At 41.5% G+C, this 18037-nt stretch overlaps 1 protein-coding gene across 1 annotated transcript in view; it reads right to left on the bottom strand.

Moving 5' to 3' along the window:
* The window catches only part of MPPED2 (metallophosphoesterase domain containing 2), a 168292-nt gene that overhangs the window by 40504 nt on the left and 109751 nt on the right, over positions 1-18037 (bottom strand). The window lies entirely within an intron of this gene.

The following is an 18037-nucleotide window of genomic DNA, read 5'->3' as shown; positions in this document are numbered from 1 at the left end:
AATAAGAATAAATATAATTACTGAAGCAATATTAGTAATAATATCACCAATTATTTATAAGTTATTCTTATGTTTCAGTCACTGCACAAAGTAATTTGCATATATTATCTCATTGATTCTCACAACTATCTTATAAATTAGATACTGTTATTGGTCCCATTTTACAGATGAAAATCTGAACTTGTGAACTTGGAGCAGTAACCTGCCAATGACCAGAACTGAGCAAATGGGGGAGCTGGAATTTGACAACTGCTGGTTCTGATTTCAAACGCTGCATTCATAGGATAAATAATAAGGCCACTTGTAGGTGGTTCCAAAACATCCTATAAACAGACTCTCAGAAAAAGAATAGCTGAATATGTGAATTTCCTTGGAGCCTGTTCTGCACCCAAGTTTTGTACCCAAGAGTTTAATAGCATATGTTTTAATGGAGTTTTCCAGTTTGCAAGGCATTTCCACATAAAATGACACATTCCACCCTCAGAGAAACTCTGTAAGAGGGAAGACATAGAGTATTAACGCCTTTTTCAGAAGAAGTAACAAGCTCAGAGGGGGTCTGGCTCGGGGCCACACAGCTGGTAAGCAGTAGAAATAAGTCCTGAACCTGGTCTCGTAGGCTCTCTGGTCTCAGTATCATCTTAATTTTCGCACTTAAAAGATGCATAAACTACCCTGGTGGATCTTTGGAAAATAATCTGTGTGCAGCGCAGTACCATGAGGCATGAGAACAGCTTGGTGTCGCTAGCAAAAGCCTCACAGGTTCTTCATCCCAATGTTGCCACAAACTAGCCGTGGGTTTTCGAGCAAATCACTTCCCCTATCTGGGCCTACACTTCTTCCTCTGTAAAGACGGGGAAACATTGACTATACGCTCTAGAAAGTTGTTTTCTAGATCTGAAACGCAGTGTGAAGCTACATCTCACCTCTTTTTTTGTTCTCCTTTTGGGCTTCCTTTCTTCACCTTTTAGCTGCTTTTATGACACTGGGGGATTAGATGTGACAAAGCTTTGGCCCCTCATGACCAAGGACCTTGGCTTTCCGACTTCAGAAGCACAATTCCCCCTGCTAACCTGAGCCACCTGCAGTTTGAAGTGAGAGCTCGGAGTGAGGGAGGCGGTCTCTGCCAGCAGGCAGCATTTGCCGTGATGGATACCAGAGACTCCAAATGCCCGATGTCCTCTTATTTATCATTCAAACTTGTCTGATTCAGGGAGTTTGCTGCTAAGGTATCTTTTTACCTTAGGGCCAGAAATGTAGTCTATTTGGAATCTTCTCAGGATTCCACCACCACTCTATGAGAGATGCTGTTTGAATGTTAAAAGAAACCTGTACTACACATGTCCATTTAACTTTTACCATTTCCATGTGTCTCAACAATGTCAGAGGAACTTTCAAAAGGGTACACTGCTTTATGCTGTGGGACTCGTTACCACACAGTTTCAAGGGGTGGGGAGGGGACATTTTCAGGTGCCTGCAAATGTTTGCAGATTCATCGCGCAGACTGACAGGCTGCAGCGGGGAATCCAGCCGGAGATTTGGAGGCAGCAGACCTGTGTCTTAGTTCCAGCTCGATGAATGCAACTGTGGGGAAGACGTCTCACCTTGATTTCTTAAATCGAGAATGGAATCACATCAATTACATCTGCCTCAAAAAAACGTGGTGATTAGGAGGGAGCCATAAAATGGTTCCCATTTCCTGCTTCTCATTTTGTCCTTTTTGCTTATTTTTATTTTATTTTTTTATTTTTTGAGACAGGGTCTCACTCTGTTGTCTGGGCCATAGTACAGTGGTGTCATTGTAGCTTACTGCAACCTGAAATTCTTGGGCTCAAACGATCCTCCTGTCTCAGCCTCCCAGCCAGTAGCTGGGACGACAGGCACACGCCACCATGTCTGGCTAATTTTTCTATTTTTAGTAAAGACAGGGGTCTTGTTATTGCCCAGGTTGGTCTCAAACTCCTAGCCTCAAGGAATCCTCCATCCTCGGACTCCCACAGTGCTAGTGGGATTACATGTGTGAGCCACCATGCCCCACCCTTTTTGCTCACTTAAGGCTGTCTAAAACCATTTCAACTTTGCTTCTGGTCACTATGAAAACAAAGCAGAAATCAAATTATTTCACTTCTCCACTTAAAAATCTTCAAGGCCCTTAACTGCTTAAGAATAAACTCCAAGTTCTTAAACTCCAAACAGAATTCTCCCTGTACCCAGTGCTCTAGCTGCATGGACCCCTATGTGCCCTTTACCCTTTCACCTCAGTCCTCTTGATCTTGTTTCCTGTTCAGAAGGCCTTCCCTCTACCACTGCCAAGTGGCCACAGTTGAGTCATCCTTCGAGATCTGGCTTGCACATGACCCGGTTTGCAGATCCTGCCCTGGCTCATCCTGTAGCACGGATACCTTCCCTGTGTCTACAGCATTCTGTGACCTTCACTCAGGCAGTGCCCGAAGCATTGCAATTCATGACGCTTCTGTGTCTTCCTTCCTCACTGTATCAGTATTTCTCTTGTGGTTCTTGCCTCAGAATCACCTGCAGTGCTCGTTCGAAATGAAGACTTTAGGGTTCCATTCAAGCTCACTAAATCTCGCCTCTGGAGGCGGGCTATGTCTTGTGCACCCTGAATTTGGAGAATCGCTGTTTTGGTACATGAGCTCCAGAGTAGCAGGAATCATGCTTGATTCACTGCTGTGGCTCCAGAGCTACCTTTACTTGACCATGAGCTGCCTTAGGATGTCTCTAGAAAGACTTCTTGTCTAGCAGTGTCGGGGCTATACAAACCACTGTTAGGATGAAAGAGCTAAGAGAACACTGCCAAGTGTCTCTGCCAACATTATTCTATGTGGCTCTGCAAAAAGGACGGTGGGAACTGACAACGAAAGAAGGATCTGGGAAAAAAAGGGGTGAGGGGCGCAGCTGAAGATGGAGACATTGCAGAGCAGACCCTCCTGGCTGAAGATGCCCAGCACACACTGCACCTTGTCCCAGTGTGGCTTCCTGGTGACGTCAGCAGGGGTTCCCCGCAAGGACGTGCAATTGAGTTATGTGTTGTGACCACTGAAGGAAAACTTAGCCCTTTGAATTTCTTTTTTCCTACTCAAACACTAAATAAATACAAAAAGACTAAACTATCAGCAGCTAAATTTAAGCCAAATAAACCAAAATAGAAGCAATGGATTCCCTAGGACCATGAGAACTTGGGGTCCAAGCATAAAGGGATACACTGTCATGTCAAACTGAAGGCTCAGTCCAAGAAACTTCTTTACCTCTAACGCGTTCCAGGTACAGAAAGACACTAAGGAATCTGCAGAGGTAGATGCACTGCCTCTGTGCCAGCTGTTGGATCTCAAGATATCCTTTAATTCAGTCTTTTTCAAAACTGAACTCTTTGAATTGAGGCTTCACAGGGGCCTAGCAAAATGAAGATGGAGACCACTTTATTTTATTTCTGAGGCAATCAAATTTCTCTCCAATAGGGCAATTTCAAGACTGGCTATTTTTGTAAATTGTGTACTGCAACCCCGACGGTAATGCCAGGCCCTATGTACCTACTTCTGGCTGCGTATGGTGACATTCTCACTGAATTCATTTCCTTAGGCATTGGGAAAATAACTGATTTTTCCTTCCCATGGGGAAAATTGAGCCTACTAAAATTTCTGGTCATTTTCTACAGTTTGTTCTGTGATTTCAAAATGGCAGATTTCACTGAACCCTGATAAGACCAAGCAAAGATGACTGTCTCTTCTACTCTGCTTCCCTACTTGGTTTGAAAGGGCAAATGCCCTCCTGCTATGTCTCACTTGATTACTCCCTTCAAAGACGGGGCAGAAATCTCGGACTTGGTGTCTCTGGAGTTGGCTTTGCCCTCCCCGAGCAGGGGACCAGGACCATATGTGAATGACATTTGCATACAGCAGGCGTCTACAAAGGGTCTTCTGGGGCTCTGGTGCTGCTGTGGTATACAAAGGAGCTCTGAAGAGTGTCATTTCTTTCCCAAAGAGGTCATCCCTGATCTTTTCATCTCTTGGACACACACCTTTGTTTCATGTATTTCTTTAAGCAAACAACTTCCTCAAAAGATTCCTTCAAAAGGGAGGATACCTCTTTTTCCCCTGGCAAGGAGCCTATTGTTGCTTGAAAACAAAAGGAATCTGCACCTTAATCCTGGTGACATTGCTATAGGAACCTTATTTACAGTATGTCAAAAACCTGTTCTGTTCTTACAGCCTCATTAAATCTAAGCCTCATTTAACTAGAAGGACATTTTTACAATGGGTTTACTGGCGTACTGTGATAAATGGCTGTCTAACATCCTTCAACAATAGCCGGGCTACAGCCATAACCACGATGTGTATAAACACTACATCAGTTTAACAATGCACAGTGCTGAATGGCAGGAAGTGAAGGCAAACATTTTCCCTGAGCGTTTTTTTGTATGTGTGTGTGTTGGGGGGAAATTCACTGGAGGAATAAAACGATAAAATTTTTTATAAGCTTAATGTTTCTGCCGAGGATAATAAAGATGGCCTTTGAAACTCATGACCTAGTTAAAAAAAAAAAAAAAGTTTCCTGAAATTTGATAATTTGATCCCTGAAAGATAAAAAGGTTCACAATAGAATGAAAATAACCCCGTTCTCTCTCCTTTTAAAAAAAATCCTGTATGTGAAAAATGAAAAGAATGGTGTGGGAATATATGCAGCTCACCCTTCTAGAGGTTGAAGTCCTGCTTGCTTATTCAAGAATATGGGTTAGGTTGCTGCGCAAATCAAAACAACCAGTGCTGGGCCAGATTCTGAAGACTAAAGTACTTAAAAAAAAAAAAAAAATCAGAGTGTCTATAAGCTCTGCATTTTCCCCTCTGTCATAGAGAATCTAGCCCTCACATTCCTATTCAAGACTGTCGGGGTCTCTTCCAGGTACTTAAAGGCTAGAGAAGCATAAGGTTTCCTAAATTAAGAGAGAAACTTAAATGCTCTCAACACATTTAGATCCTACCTGGATTTTCACTAGCCTCTGATTTAATTTCACATCCAATGCTATTGCATAACTGGACAGAGCAAAGCCTCGAGTATTTACACTGGAGACTAAGGTCTGACATTCTGTCTAAATGAAATTTCCCAGTTGTCCCAAGCAGTTTTTACCTTGTTTCCATGCTAGCAGTTTAAAATGTCACTACATATTGCTGCAATGACAGGTGAGCAAAAGCCAAACCTGGCTTGGCTGGTGCTCAGAGCAAACAGGCCTGAGAGCCAGCCTAGTGTCCTCTGTCCCACTTCCTGTCCCACTGAGCACACTGCCAGAGGGGACCCAAAGTTCTGCCCATGACCCTCTCAAAAGGCCAATTAGGAGGGCCTGGACAATTATCATGGAAAAGAAAGGTCTCTCTCTTTCTCTTTCTCCTTGTACTTTAAAAATAAAAGGCTGCCTTCTGGAATGAGTTTTGGCAATAGTTCTATTTTTATTATTAAAATATACATTTAAAGCATAAAGCTTGTTTTCCATTCATAGTGTTAAAAAAAAATCTAAGTATATAGCCTTAGGTTACTCCAGTGTCTTTTTTTTTCTTTTTATGCCAAAAAGCAGCTTCTGCAAGCTACGCCTTCCTCCCCACATGGGATGGGAGGTAATCGGAAGTCAAGTTGTCTGTGTGCTTCATCAACAGTGTAAATCAATTAAGCATTGCTATTCTTCCCAGCAAGTCGTCCCTTTGCAGATCAGCTCGGCTTAACGTGATGAGGTATGGGAGCTCCCATTCACAAAGGTAAAGATTCCTCACCTGGGCAGTGCTGCCTCACTCGGAACTGCCTCTGGGCACATCCAGCACTTGTTAACCTGACAACCACTTTGCTCTGCAAGTGACACTAGATGTTTCCGACAAGAGGCTCTGTGACTCAGTTTCCCCACTCTAATACAGACAGAAAATTGCCTTGGGTAATGTTTTATCACATCCTGAATTCAAAGCCTCTATGTCTTGCCTTCCAAGTAGAGCATTTCAACTTCTCTCCCTTCTCTCATGCTTTTAGCTGTTCTTTATAAATACTATTTCTCTATGGAAAACCTGCACTAGTACAAATAATGGAGGACCCCTGTATCAATTTCCTTTAGTTCCCCTGGTCATTCTCAATAAGGAGAAAATGATGAATCTGGAGGAAAAAATGAATAAGAAAAACACCACGTTCCCTTTGAGTTGTCTGACACACGATCAAAGGCTTAGATGGATATGGCTTCAAGTGAAGGAGGTTTGAGCAGAACATATTTCCTTGTCTTATGAATGGTTGGTTCTCAGCTGAAACGAACAAACACATGGCAGTTCAAGAAGAGAGGGGACTGGTACCCAACCAGCAAAATTAATCTTAACCGTATATGGGGTAACAGGTGTCCTGGCCACATTCCATAAACTACTTGGGCAGTTGAGCAGAGAGTGGATTAATTCATTTGTACTCATTCTCATTCTCTTTCTCCCCCTCATCCGTGTTTGGATGCGTGTGCACGCACATGCGTGTGTGTGTGCAGTAGAGAACTATTGTAGAGGGTTCCATGTATTCGATGGCTAAATAAACTTGGAGGAATGTCGCAATCCTCAGATTCTATAATCCTAAAAATCAAATGGAAACAGGAATAAAAATAAACACCATAGCCCCCACTGCCTATTTGTCAGTCCACTTTTTTCTCCTGAGCACAGTATATCTATTCTGGGCCTTTCCAGTTTCTTAAATAGTGCCGTACCATTTGCATGCATAAGACTAGCACTGTCTTTTTAGGAAGGTTAGCCTCTTAAAGCACTACATGGGTCCTAGTTATTCATGCAACCACACAGCTAGTAATAAGAACAAAAATGGGTTAGACTGACAAATACTTAGCAATAGGAACCAATTCACATCTGGAAAAAAATGATCCATATCCCTGTTAAAAATCAATACCTCATCAAGAGGAATAAGGTAAAGAAAGAAAAATTGCATTTTTGGTAGGGATCAATCTTTTTCTTACTCTTCCTTTGATAAATTTTGTTCTCTGTCCTTTAATGACAATGACAGGGAGTTCACTCAAATCTGTGGTCCCTAACCCCCTGCCGCAGATGGTGTCTGTTAGGGACTGGGTGGCAAAGCTCCCTACCCCACCCTGTCCTGGAAAAACTGTCTTCCATGAAACTGGTCCCTGGTGCCACAAAGGTTGGGGACTGCTGACTCAAATGACTTCTGTGGGTCTGTGAAAAAGACTCATCAGTATTTATAGAGTAAAGCAATGTGCTTTGAGAGTGTACATCTAGAAACGCTCCCTGGACATGTTCTAAAGGAACTGTGAGAAAACACTTCTTCCTTTTTCTAAAGGAAATGTGGGGACAAAATGAGACAGAGGGTTCCTGCCCTGGTCTGTGACAGGGTTCTCTCTGTGACAGGGGCTGGATCCTCAATGATGACATAAACTCATACTGAGAAAGCTCAAAGGGAGTTTCTCACTCATATATGAGTCTGACATTTTGACCTTCTAATTTTTCAAAAGTCCTCTCTTTGAAAATTACTAAAAGCTGATATCTCCCTGAAATCACATGTGAAGCTTAAAATGATCCCTTGGCATTTTCAAATTGTTGATATGTGCTCCAAGTTTGCAAAGTTTCGAACCCTAATAATACCCCAAAATAAATAAAGGTCCGTGAAAGAAAGCTGGTTTTAACGAGTGCCCGCTAAATTCCAGGAATCTTTACACATATGATTACATTTAATATACAAACTAGCTGTTACCCTTTATGTTGATATGGCTCAGAGAGAGAAAGTAACCTGCTCAGGGTCTTGCAGTTAGTAAATAACTGAACTGGAGTTTGAACACAGTTCTAAGTCCAAAGGTCATGCTCTTTCCCATATGCCAGAGGACTGCAATAAAGTTGGCAATATATGCTGTTTAGGCATTCTAGAGTTAGCAACAAGAGTCATATGGGGTTGACTTGCGGACTGACATATTCACATTTGGGTCTCCCTGGAATCTCCATCCCCAGAGTCAAGATACAGTTTGATGACACCAATGAACCACTCTGTATTAAACTCCTAATTTCCAAATGTCCAGAGCAACTTCTGCTGTTGCTGCACCTAACACTTATGGGTTATTCCTGGAATGCAAGGAATGGAGCCCCTCATGAGACATGCAATTCATGCTGTAGTGGAAGGAGCCCTAACTTGAGAGCTAAAGTCCCAGGCTCTCATCTGGGCTCTTTCAAAGCAGCACCTCCTGTTAGCTTCTCAGCTATTTTCTCTTGTGATAAATGAGAGATTAAGATTAGATGAACTCAGAGGTTCCTTCCAGTTCCATGAGTGAGAAAATATTTTGAGGGTGAGAGAGAACAAGTTAGAAAATTGACTAGGGAATCATAAAATATTAGAGTTGGAAAGAAACTCAGAGATCAATTAGTATAACATGTTCATGTTCTATGTGAAGAAAGTGAAGGTCAAAGGGACAAGGTAACATCCAAAGTTACATGACTAGGAAGTGAACCATGTGTGTAACTGAGGTCCCTCTCTTTCTCCAACACAGAGCAGAATGAGCTTGAAATTAAACAAATAATTGATAGAAAATATTTTTTGAATCAGCAAAAAGTATCACAATTATCCATATCCCAACCAACCCAGATCCTGAATTAACTGGATCTTAATTTAGTTTGCTTTTGCTCTCCACTTTTATAAGAAAGAAGTAGAAAGATGTCCCCCTCGGGTGTCCATTTACAAGGAGCAATTCTAGGAATAAAGACGCAGCCAACCCAAATGCCTATAGCTTCAAAGTCAGTTGTTCTCACACTTTAATGAGCATAAAAATCACCCCAGGTGCAAACGTGCAGATTTCCTGCCCCATTGCCAACAGTTCTGATTCACGTGTAGGGAGGGCACAGGCACTGGGTTAACAAACACTGAGACTTGTATTCAGGAACCACATGTGCCAAAGCTGGATGAGCCAGGCCAATAAAATTAGGTTAACTCTGGTCACCTAGAGACATGAAAAGACCCTCGACTTAAAAATCTTAAGAAATTCTCAACAGTTATTAAAATAAAGGAATTTTCTGTTTAATCCTTAGAGATTTAGACTTACCCATCTACCAAAGATGCCTGTGTATCTGTGTTGTGCTACTTTCTGTGCACAATATTAGCACACTCGTAAATAAATCCAATTTCCTAAAGTGGAACTTTTCTGGAACCGTGGAATATCTGATTCGAAATAGACAACATCACTATGACAACTCTAATTTTATAATAAGAAAATCCACAAACATACCAGCCTAGAAAATAAAACCTAAAGTATGGCTTTGGAAATATTGAGTCTCTTGAGGTTTTTCTGCAACTGCAAATGTTCAAGTCCCCATCAGAAAGAAGCCATGGCAGTGCCTTGAGGTCACATTATAAGGAAAGGGCTTGACGAGAAGATTATAAAATATTCAGTATAGCAGTTTTCAAATCCACAAAGTTTCACATAGAAGCGCTCTCTCTGGTGTCGTATTATTCCAAGAAGTAGCGCAGGTTAACAAAGTTACCTGAAATCAGAAATATAAATCTCCTCTTCATCCCAAACCTGCCACGTGTGTGGTTAGGCAGGGTAACATACACCAGCATCAAACACTTCTTTCTCTTTGGAAATCCTGAGCAGAACATGTGTATCGTGATAATTAGTTTTGCCCAAAGGTGGCAACTGTTTTCAGAAAGCCAAGTGGACACTCTTTTTCCCAGCAATAAAAGGACATAGCTTGAACTATCTGGAGGCAAACAGCAGCAAGGAGGCTTTATTGGAGAGTCAGGCTGGCAACCGTTCCACTTTGTAGACCACATGGACACTTGTGTAGGAACGAGAAAGCGCTGAGAGCTTGGCCGTTACAAAAGGCACACAAGGCATTTTGTAGTCAGTACACACAAGACCAGGTGTGCCCTAAAAGCAAGCATCGATGGACAGATGGGAGTTTCATACCCTGCTCACAGTATTTTCTGTTTAAATCTGGAGGATCCTGTATCCTTTGTGAACACTGCCTTTGCTTCTCTGTCATGACATAGTTTTTGCTTTTTTTCTTCGTATCTTCTTTTGATACATTTCTGCTTTTCTTGGCCACTATATAAATGTGGAGTCCAATCTCCCCTCTCACCCTCAAAATGAAGAAAAACCTTTACTGACAAGAGTTAGGAGTCTACCAGTCTCATATTGTTGGGAGTGGGGTGGGAATTATGTGTGCTATAAAGAACCTGATAGATTGCTGGTGGGACTGTAAAATAGGGTAGCCACCGTGAAAAATGGTGTGGCAGTTCCTCAAAATATTAAACACAGAATTACCATATAATCCAACAATTCTACTTCTGAGCATAAAACCAAAAGAAGTGAAAGCAGGGACTTCCAAAAGATATTTGTATGCCCATGATCACAGCGGCATTATTCACAATAGTCAATAGGTGGAAACAACCCAAGAGTCCATTGACAGATGAATGGATAAACAAAATGTGGTATACACATACAATGGAATGTTATTCAGCTTTAAAAAGGAAGGAAATTCAGACACATGCTACAACATGGATGAACCCTGAAGACATTATGTTAAGTGAAATAACCCAGGCACACAAGGACAAAGATTGTATGACTCCATTTATATGAGGTTACCTAGAGTAGTCAAATTTATATAGAAAGCAGGATGGTGGTTGCTAGGGCTGGGGGGAAGAGGAAATAGGAGTTATTGTTTAATAGGTTTCAGTATGAGATAATGAGAAATTTCTGGAGATGAACATTGGTGATGGTTGCCCAACAACGTGAATGTCCTTAATGCTACTGAATGGTACACTTAAAAATGGTTAAAATGGTAAATTTTATGTTGTGCATAGTTTAACATGACAACAAAAAAATGAAAAGAACCTGGTAGGAAAATGGTGATGTTGCATCAGAGATGCCACTGCATGGGACTTGGTGAGCATTTTATTTGTGGCATAGCAAAGTCAAGAGCCAGCAAGTCTACCCCTGCGGGAGCGGAAAGGATGCCCTAGCTTCTGGGGTGCAGATTGCAACGTTGGTATAAGGGGAAGAAGCCCCAAAACTGTCAGGACTGTTCCAGGATAAAGAGATGGATGACTGACTGACTGTCCAGCCTCACAGTCTGAAGTTCAGCAGGCATATAATGAAAAAGACCTAAAAAAAAAAAAATAGAGATGTTCCCTAGAAGTTGGGTACAGTGGCTAAATCTTCTTTATGAGTCAATGTTCTTCTAGGCCTCACATATTTAAGCAAAAATCATCCTGACAATTTAATCTCTAGTATTTTCTTCCCTAGTCTTATTTCAGAATCTGAAGGTAAGCAGCGTGTATTTCCTATCACCAATGGAAACTTAGCTATGTTCCAGGAGATTATCCTGCATAAATATTCAGGTAGAGATGCTAGCCACTCACCGTCTTGCATAAATTCATTTGATCACGCTGTCAATAGTAAGTCAGGAGGTTTTTATGCCTCCTTCAAGTGTTGTCAGACTCCAAGGTCTGGGAAATGGAGCCTCAAGGGGGAGGAGGGGAAATACTGCAGTTACCAGTATAGCGATCTGCACTAAAGAACTTGGAAAGCTTTGCCCTGGTTTGGGGTATATTTCTGAGAAAATAAAACTGAAAGTTCTCATTGAACACCTGTTCTTCATTACACCCCCTGCTCTCCAGAGTAAAAGATGTTCCTGTTACCAGGGAGTAATCAAAGATATAAGCATTCCTTATACTAACAATAAACTGAAATAGCAAAAAGTAAATAATACCGAAATTCCACAATCATCCACCCCCGATATGAACTCATTTATGTGATTCTATGACATATCTGAAAAGAGAGCAAAAACCATTCACAACCTATAGACTCAACTTGGGCATGAAAGAATAAGACTTCAATATATGCTTTGCATAAAAAAAAATCACTGCATAATTGAAAATAATCTGAAGATTCCAATAGTCTTTTAAAGTATGTTCGGAAATACTCTTAAAAAGGGAAGAGACAATTACTCTCTTTTAAGTTCTCGAGTATTATTTTAAACAATGACTTCCTTCATTTAGAAAAAAAAAAATCCCTTTTCTATTTCTGGCCAGCAATCTATTTTCCTGGACTGGATTTCCAAGTGAAGTTTACTAACGTCCAAGTACTTGCAAACAAGAAGTCTAATAATGTTCCATTCCCATCTCCTCTAACTTCCATATAACTGATTAAATAAAAAGCCACTGTAGTATTTTTAATTGATGGAAACTGAAGTAAATGGATGCATTTATTAACCACATGGCAAAAAGTATGGAAAAGGGCACAGTCCCTATCATCTGGTATTTATTTGATGGATGGAAAGTTTAATAAAAAGTCTAAAAAGGCACATATGAAGATATTTTAAATCTGGAAAGAAAAGGGTCATACGGAAGGGGGTTGGTTGGGGAAAAGAGTATTAACTGTTGGAGGGAGGAAAGACTGACTTTCCTAAAGAACCTGTGGTTTTGTAAAAAGGAAATAGAACAGTCAGCAGTAGCTGAGTGACGTTGGAATTGAATCTGTCCATTTTATTCAAATGGCAAATTTATAAAAGAGGAACAAGAGGTTAGAAACCCTGTCCCCTTTTCTTTGTACAGATTTATGTCACTGAGATAAATGCTGCCATTTCAGGGTAATTCTGAAATATCAGTTACAGTATAATACTGATAACCATTGACAAAAACAAACACCAAGTGATTGTAATTCTGTAAGGGAAATGAGCTTCAAAGAGGAGCTGTCCATTTCCTGCCCTCCGTAAACAGCTCACAGTGGACACTGCCTAGTTGCTTTTCCAACACTCATTTCCTCTCCCCAACAGCCCAGACTTCCACTTGGGGATCCACCATGAGGTGACCACACTTCAGGCCCGGCAAGGTAGGGCTCGTGACCCAGGCTGAGGCCATTAGTACATTCCATCCCTTTGGCCCCAGTGATGGGTGCAAGGGTGGGTGCATGTCCCCAGTCAGCCAGCAGGGGCAGTCTCTGGATTTTGCTGAGTCTCTTTCTCCCTATTTAGTTCCTCAAAGCCCTGGCAGCCATTCTGAAAGCCCGAGGAGGAGACAGTTTGCCTGAAGACGGGGACAACCTATAGGAAATGGAGCTCAGAAACCGAAAGAGAGAAACGTTCTGGTCACATGTTTAAGATCACATTAAAACTTCCTCTAAAGCCATATATATCTTTACATTTGTCAAATATGTGAGACAATATATTCCACTTGTTCAAGCCAGTTTGGGTTGAGTTTTCTGTCACTTATAACATAAAAATCCTTAACGATATGGCATTATGCCTAAACTTTTACTATATATACATATATATGTGTACATATATTTTAATGCAATAAAACACCTTTCATTTGGACCCTATACTAGAGAATTTTAGAAAATATTGGTCAAAGAAGAGCTAGATTGAACATTATCCTTGCAATAGCTTAAAAAAACCAAAATTCAGAGAGAACATTTTGGCCTACAGTAAGTATTCAATAAAAATTAGATTAATTACATTGATATGTATTTATGGTATTTTAACTACATAAACACTCATTACAAATAAGTGATATGATAAACACATGTCAGCCTATTTGAGTTGATCCTTTTTTCAGAGGCAGAAGTTACCGAACTTTTGGATCTCATGAATTAATACAATTTGCAAGGAAGGTTTTAGGTACTAACAAGTTGTTAATTTTTATTCTACCATGAAAGGACACCAACACACACACGCACACAACACACTTGAAAGCATACACCATACTTGATTATTATCTACATTTCATTTATTAAAAAAAAGTTAAAGCCCCAAATACAGGACTGACATAATTTCAGAATAAAGGATAGTCCTTCCCAAGAAAGAGAAGTTGAAAACAGTACCACGAAAACACAACACACAGACATACACTGTTCTTTTTTTTTTTTTTTCCTCACTTTCCCATGGTAATACCAGAAATTTTAACTTTAGTTTTTTTGTTGTACTTGATTTTAATAAAGCATTTGGAACCTTAGGCTTTTCATTACTTCAGACTGGCTATTTCCCAATCATCTGGGTAAACAGTTGGCATTTCATGTGTCTTTTTTGTGCCACTGGGGGGAAACCTGCTAAGGTATTTCACTTATCAAAAGAGTCTCTGATCAAATTAGGAGAAAACTCTAGGAATATTCTAAGCTAAGACTTGTTGTTGCTCATCTTCATTCAATTCCCCTTTATGATTTATAATTTACTTTATATTTAGTTTCTATTGTGACGATGCAAGAATTTAGATGAGTAACAAACCCTCGAGGAACTTATCAGGTTGGGGAGGCAATATTAACACCCATGAGGCGTCATGGATAACTACCACACGCTCTGTGGCTCAATCCAACTCAGTTAAGAGCTCAGCTTTGGTATTAGGCCAACTAGGTCCTATTTCTACTACTCACGGCATGATTTTAGGCAAGTACCCTCTAGGTCTTAGGAATGTGGTCTATAAAATGTGAGTTGGAATACCTTCCTCACAAGACATAGTGCTCAGCACAGCGTCTGGCACAGGGTAAGTTCTCAAACAGGAAAAGTGATGCTATGCCAATAAAGTGATATCAAATGGCTCAGGCTGGAATCTCCTTTAGAGCACGTGTAGACACGGTAAGTGGGTGAGGCTGTAACAGTCGAACAATTGGAAACAGTGGGGGGAACAATGGTACATTGGAGAGGAAGTGTCCCACATGAATACCTTTAAACTTATTGCTTTTTCTTTGCTTAAACCAAATAGTGCACACGGAAAACAACATAGTTGGAGCCCAAATGTAGCCCTAAATTCTTAGTTTGTGGCCTTTGGCAGTTGGGATCTGACGAAGCAGCAGAAAGAGTTTCAGGGAATGGAGTATCTCTGAAAGCCACACCCGAGCTTGTAGTAATGATAAGGCTTTCCCTGGAGTAGCCCCTCGCCAGCACGTTTTTTATTTCCTGCCTGCCTTATTTCCATGCACAGCACTTATCAGCATCCGATGTTCTCCTTTTGCATTACTTTTTTGACTGTTCTGCCTATTCTTTGCTAGAATATAAGCTCCATGAGAGTGGGTACTTTGCTGTTAAGGCTGGCCAAAGAAGGCGTTCTATAAATATTTCTGGAATGACAAAAAGGAAAGGTATTATTATTTGTTCTTGTGGATTTCCACACGGCATCTCAACTTTCAAGCTAGGAATTTTAGTCTTAGAAACTTAACTTCTGAGATTTATCTTCCCCTTTGAATCAAGGCCCAGCTAAGAGAGCAAGGTATGACAGTTGGGTAATTCAATCAAGGAGTTAATATTGACATGGAGAATTAGATTGAAAGGTGTTAGAAGAAGACTTTGATTTAGCAACCGAAAAATGCTGTCCCCCACCACGGGGATGAAGGGACGAAGGGAGATGGTGCTGTTGCTGGAAGCTGGGAGCACCCCGACAGCTGGGATTATAGGGTCCATTGAGGAAAGGGCTCTCCAGGGAAGCGGGACTCCAGAGCCGGTGCTGACGGCCAGTTGGCAAAGGAGCCTGGGAACCCTAGTGGCAGAGGTCAGCCTGCCCTGGAGTGCAGAGGGAGCAGGACAATGGAGAATGAATTTGAATGCAGAGAACAAAGAATCAGAGTAGCCTCTGAGTTTTAAAACATTAATACTGAATGGGCAATGTCTGGAGTGGATCAAAGGTTAGGCCAGGGACTAAGCAGGTTCTCTGTTCTCTTCCCCCACTTTAAACGCTTTTGCAAATTCAACTGAAGCAGTGCTTTTTGGCCCCAAATACCTACTGAATTTTTGGACAAAATGCATTTGAAAGAAATAATTATTACTGCCTACACAACCATGACATTCAGATTCTACAATTCCATGCCAACTCTATTTGTTAAGAACTGAAAACTATGTTTAATATTATATCTATTTGAACATACTTCTGAGCCTCTGAATTGAATATGTGTGTGTAATATTATAACATACACTCTGCACATATACACATATTTCAAATGTTCTACTTCACACATGACAGAACAGTTAATAGAAATAATAATCTGTATTTGATTTTCTTCTGTTTTTCTCTCCCTTATTCCAAGAAGGCCTTGGGTTCCTTTTCCTCAGGGGTGTTTATCTATGATGGTTTAAGCAGAAATTGCCAGAAACAACCCACCCCCCCCTCCCAACCTTTCCTGGCTTTTGTCTTCACTGAGGGCATGAAACTAGGTTGCAACACACTGGGCAGGGGAGCCAGGTGAGTGCTTTGGGGGACAGGGGTGAAGGTGAAGGGTTTCCAGATGTAGCCAGGGCATGCAGGAGGGGTCTCCTCTCCAGGGAAAAGCGAAGGCTGGAGCAGTGAGGACTCAGCTGAAATTTCGGGCAAGGAGGCCGGCTGGGTGGAGGAGTGACAAGCTCTCTGCAGAACAGCTGTGTGATGTCCCCAATCGTGCCCTCACTCCCAGCTTGGGCGGGTATCCTCAAGGCCACGTCAGGGAAAGATAGAGCCATCACCTGCTTTCAAGAGCCCATGCAGTGGCAACCAAAGGGCCCAGCAGCAGTGGCCAGTGCAGACCAACTTCCAAAGGACCCCTACCAAATGGCCTGGATCTCCCCAAGGCCCCAGGTTGGCAGCCAGGGTAGAGCAAGCCCCCATTGTGAGTGTAACCTAATTCCTTCCCATACTAAAGAGTAAGGGCTCAGATTTAGATTTACTTCAATTCTAAAAACAAACAAATACCTCGGTGTGAAATTTCTTGCATCTGTGTATCATAGTGGAATAATATTCACACCCCCTATACATGTTTAAATGTTTAAACACTCGAGTTGCTGGCGCAGAGTTATTGCTAACGCCTTGGGCTTTCATCAGGAGATGCAGCTGTGGAATTGCCGGGGATAGGAAGGGGGTGGCTGGTTCTATTTAGAATCCTCACCTCTGAGATAGACTCCCTGACACTGTGACAGAACCAAGGCAAGACATGCGTGGATGCCCCTTACAGATCACTTGGAATGGACCAATGCCTGCCCACATTCTACGAAGCTCCCCAGGGGCCCTGGATACAGGGAAAAGATGCCATGTAGTACAACAGCGCGTCCCAGCCTTCAGTCCTCATGTGCTGGAGTCGTGATTCATTTGCCACATCTGTGTACCACCTGTACTAATATTTACTAAATATTTCTCTACATATGGACTCACTTTTGTGACTTAAATAAATGTATTCTCACCCTAAACAAGAAGATCCATGAAATCACGTGTGTTGTGCTACACACACACACTTTTCAATATGCATGCAATAAATACAAAATTACTAAAAAACAAATGTGCACCTGTGCGCTGCCTAAGATTGTGTCACACTTCAGCAAGTGGCATAACTTACCACAATTCAGGAAACCTGCACTTCTGTAAGAACTACGGCTGTTCTGAATATTCTGATTGCATTTTCTCTTCCCTTCAATCTCAGTTTCCAAACTTTGCCAACTTTCTGATGAGGATTAGCTAGAGTATAAAATGGCACTAAGAGAGAGTGAGAGAGAGGTTGAAGCAGGAAGGGGAGAGTAGAAGGAAGAGAAGAGTTGAAATGATAAAGAGAGAAGCAGAAAAAAAAAAACGCAGAGAGAAAAAAAAGAAGGAAAAGATGTGCAGGCAGGATATCCAAACAAACACGTGCACGGCAGAGGAAACTCTGTGTTTGTGTCTGTGTGTATGAGTGACATGATCACACCAGGAAGCACGTGTATCAAAAGCATGGAAACCTCGTGAAGGGGCAGTATTATCCTAAACAATTACACAATGCTTGTCCCACCCATAAACCTGAAAACAGGGAGCGTTTATGCTCTAATCCTCCAGATTCCTCCAGGGCCCCTTGTAGTTCACTCTGCTACTGGCTCTTTGTCTTTCATGCCACCAAGCTGCACAGCCAGCCCTCCCTGTACCTTGCCCACTTACCTTCCTTATCAGCTCAGGAAGAAATTTCTGCAAAACTCTTCCTCTGGTCACTGATATCTCTGGGAACCAAATCCATTAAGATATTTTTGATCCTTACCCATGCTATTTTGAATGTCTGGTGCACAGGAAGGAACTGATAAAAATAGAATTA

The sequence above is a fragment of the Microcebus murinus genome, chromosome 4 (assembly GCF_040939455.1).
Source record: "Microcebus murinus isolate Inina chromosome 4, M.murinus_Inina_mat1.0, whole genome shotgun sequence".
NCBI lineage: Eukaryota > Metazoa > Chordata > Mammalia > Primates > Cheirogaleidae > Microcebus > Microcebus murinus.
The sequence above is the reverse complement of the archived record's forward strand: the minus strand, read 5'-3'. Positions and strand labels throughout refer to the sequence as shown.